Source organism: Rhinopithecus bieti, unplaced genomic scaffold (genome assembly GCF_001698545.2).
Source record: "Rhinopithecus bieti isolate Rb0 unplaced genomic scaffold, ASM169854v2 scaffold_17880, whole genome shotgun sequence".
Classification (NCBI taxonomy): Eukaryota; Metazoa; Chordata; class Mammalia; order Primates; family Cercopithecidae; genus Rhinopithecus; species Rhinopithecus bieti.
In genome coordinates this window covers 128504-132694 of record NW_016808923.1, presented here as the reverse complement: position 1 = coordinate 132694, position 4191 = coordinate 128504, and positions in this window count along the sequence as shown.

Genomic DNA, 4191 nt, shown 5'->3' with positions numbered 1-4191 from the left:
ATAAATCAAAGTCAACCAAATTGGAAAAGAGGAAGGCAAATTTTCCCAATTTGCTAATGATATGATGTTATATGTAGAAAAACCTAATGACTCTATCAACAAAACCTTAGATTTGATAAATGAACTCAGTAAACTTGCAAGATACAAGATCAAATACAAAAATCAGCAGCCTTTCTATACACCAATATTTATCTACTAAGAATGAAATCAAGATGGCAATCCCATTTACAATACCTACAAAAACTTAAACTACCCTGTAATAAATTTAACAAGGAAGTGAAAGATCTCTACAAGGAAAACTGCAAAATGCTGATGAAAGATATTGAAGATGACACAAACAAATGGAAAGACATTTCATGCACATGAATCAGAGGAATTAATATTATTAAAATGATGATACTGCTTAAATAAATCTAAAGATTCATTGCAGCCCCTATCAAAATACCAGTGTAACTGTTGCTGGAAGTCAGGGACCCTGAGCAGAGGGACCGGCTGAAGCCATGGCAGAAGAACATAAATTGTGAAGATTTCATGGACATTTATTAGTTCCCCAAATTAACACTTTTATAATTTCTTATGCCTACCTTTACTGTAATCTCTGAACATAAAATGTGAAGATTTCATGGACATTTATTACTTCCCCAATCAATACTCTTATAATTTCATATGCCTGTCTTTACTTTAATCACTTAATCCCATCATCTTCATAAGCTGAGGATGTATGTCACCTCAGGACCCTGTGATGATTGCGTTAACTGAAAAAACTGTTTGTAGAGCATGTGTGTTTGAACAATATGAAATCTGGACACCTTAAGAACAGAGTAACAGCGATGTTCAGGGAACAAGGGAGATAACCATTAGGTCTGGCTGCCTGAGAGCCAGGCAGAACAGAGTCATATTTCTCTTCTTTCAACAGCAAATAGGAGAAATATTGCTGAATTCTTTTTCTCAGCAAGGAACAGCTCTGAGAAAGAGAATGCATGCCTGGGGTAGGCCTCTGAAATGGCCGCTCTGGGAACGTCTGTCTTTTATGGTTGTAGATAAGGGATGAAATAAGCCCCAGTCTCCAGTAGCACTCCTAGGCTTATTAGGATGAGGAAATTTCCACCTAATAAATTTTGGTCATACCAGTTGTCTGCTCTCAAACCCTGTCTCTTGATAAGATGTTAACAATGACAATGTGTGCTCTAAACTTCATTAGCAATTTTAATTTCACCCTGGTCCTGTGATCTTGCCCTGCCTCCATTTTCCTTGTGATATTTTATTACCTTGTGAAGCATGTGATCTCTGTGACCCACTCTATTCGTACATGCTCTCCTCGTTTGAAAATCACTAATAAAAACTTTCTGGTTTTGAGGCTTGTGGGACATCACAGAACCTGCCAACATGTGATGTCTCCCCCAGACACCTAGCTTTAAAATTTCTCTCTTTTGTACTCTTTCCCTTTATTTCTCAGACCAGCCGACATTTAGGGAAAATAGAAAAGGACTCATGTTGAATTATCAAGGTGGGTTCCCCTGATATCTGGCAGCCAACATGGTCTTTCTTTTTTCCTAAATGCATGTGGGAACCCGACTCCCTTTGTTAGGTGCAGGGAAACGTCATGAGTTTGGACCACAGAGACGCTTGTTTGACTCCCTGATGACTGGTGAGTAGTCTGTGTATGGTCTGGGTTAACAATGGGTCACGTGGAGTATAAACACTATATTTATCTCTTCTATATTAAACTCCAGTTAAAACAGAAAAGAGTTCAAGTGCCCATGGAAAATATGGTCACTCTGTTCAGAACAGTAGTAAAATTCTGTCCTTGGTTTCCTGAAAAAGGAACCTTAGATGTAGACCTGTTAAAACAGGGAAGGGTCCGAGTAACCATGGAAAATATGATCACTCTATTCAAGGCAATGGGAAAATGCTGTCCTTGGTTTCCTGAAAAAGGAACCATATAAGTAAAACTATGGGATCGTGTTCATTCAACATTCTGGGAACTGAATGTTGGAATTATGTTCCTGTCACTGGGGTGGTTGGGCCTTGGTAAGTGAGCTCCTAATACCTGCTCAACTTTCCTCTCCCACACCGCCTTCATTATCTGATCAGCCTCTCCCTTCAGCTACTCCTCCCCACCTAAGGATGCTGAAAATTCAGTGTCTAACTCGTAAGACTTTGGCTTAAGTCACCCACTAATTATCTTACTTCTTTTCATGAAGAGCCAGTACTTGAAGCTCCAGGGGCCATGACTCACACAGCCTGGGACTATAGATACGCTGATTCTTCTCTCTTCAAACCTCTTGCCTCAGCTAATCGCTCCAGGACCAAACTACAATTTACCTATAATTTTCCAGGCCCTCTCCCATTTGGATTCAGCAGTGGCCACTTTCTAAAGAAAAACTGGAGGCTTTAATTCACTTGGTTCTGAACAGTTACAACTTTAAAATGTGGAATGTTCTCTTTCCCCCTGAAATTCTGCTGTGTTTCTAGTAAAAAAGAAATCAGGCAAGTGGCAGATGGTAACTGATTTAAGGGCCATTAACGCAGTAATTAAACCTATGGGAGCCATCCATCCCAGCATGCCTGCCCCTGCTTTAATACCTAAATATTGGCCTCTCATAGTTATTGATCTTAAAGATTGTTTTTTTCATATTGCTTTACATGAATCAGACTGTGAAAAATTTGCTTTTACTGTACCATTTATCAATAATCAGGAGCCTGCAGCTCATTATCAATGTAAAATACTTTCTCAGGGAATGCTGAATAGCCCTGCCATCTGCCAGCTTTATGTTGGACAAGTGCTTTCACCAATTCAAGCCCAATTTCCCCAGGCCTATATTCTTCATTACATTGATTATATTTTAATTGCTGCCCCCACTGATAAAGAATTAATTGACTGTTATCAAATTTTGAGCTGCCATGTTACAAAGGCTGGATTACACATCACTCAGGATAAAATTCAACAGACCGACCGCTCCTGTTCAATACTTAGGAATGGTGGTCGATAAACAACGTATTCAACCTCAAAAAGTTCAAATTAGAAGAGATTCTTTAAAAATTTAAATGACTTCCAAAAACTTTTAGGTAACATTACTTATATAAGACATACTTTAGGCATTTCAACCTATGGGCTGTCTAACTTGTTTTCTACGCTATGGAGAGATTTCAATCTATGCAGTCCCAGGACTTTGACCCCTGAGACTTCACTAGAATGGAAATTCATAGAGGAAACAATCCAGACCACCCAGTTATCTAGAGTACAGCCATTTCAGCCCTTTCAGGTTCTGGTTTTCACTTCATTACACTCACCTACTGGACTAATAGTTCAACATAATGATTTAGTGGAGTGGTGTTTTCTTCCTCATTCTGTGTCAAAAACTTTGTCTGTTTACCTGGACCAAAAATCCACTGTAATTGGACATGCATGGTGTATAATACCAAAAATTTCCAGATTTGATCAGAATTTAATTGTAGTTCCTTTAAATTGGCTCAAAGTTCAAGCCGCCTTTCAACATTCCATACTGTGGCAAATTCACTTGACTGATTTCATTCGCATGGTTGACAATCATAATGCAAATAACAAATTGCTTGATTTTATAAAATTGACATCTTGGGTGGTCCCTGGATTAACCAAAGATCAGCCCATTCCTGAGGCCATTACAGCATTCACTGATGACTGCAGTAATGGCAATGATGGTTATGTAGGTCTTACAGACAAGCTTATTTCTATCTCATATACCTCTACTCAAAAGGCAGAGTTAATTGTTATAATTACTGCCTTATAGGATTTCTCCAAACCTTTAAATATTGTCTCTGATTCTACTTAACGTGGAAAAAAGCATATGCTTGTGTTTCACCAGGATATCATCAAACAAGAACCACAGGGAAAAGGCATCCATGTTGGAGACTTCCCTCAGATGTGGTGAGATCTGTGCCAACTCCTCAGAAGCAGGCACACCAAATCACAATGGGTCAAATTCAATTCTCCCTAATGGTGATGGAGACCCATCTAACTAATCCCACTTCTCCTGATTACCTTTCTTTTCTCCTTACAAACCTAAAATCTCACCATTTCTATTAGCCTGAAAACAACATCCCTCTGCTCTTCTCTTCCTCCTTCTGCACTCAATCTCACTTACAATAGGTTTATTTAATTATTCTCCTCCTTATGCTTTCTGTCTCATCAGTTTCCTCTCACACTGATTT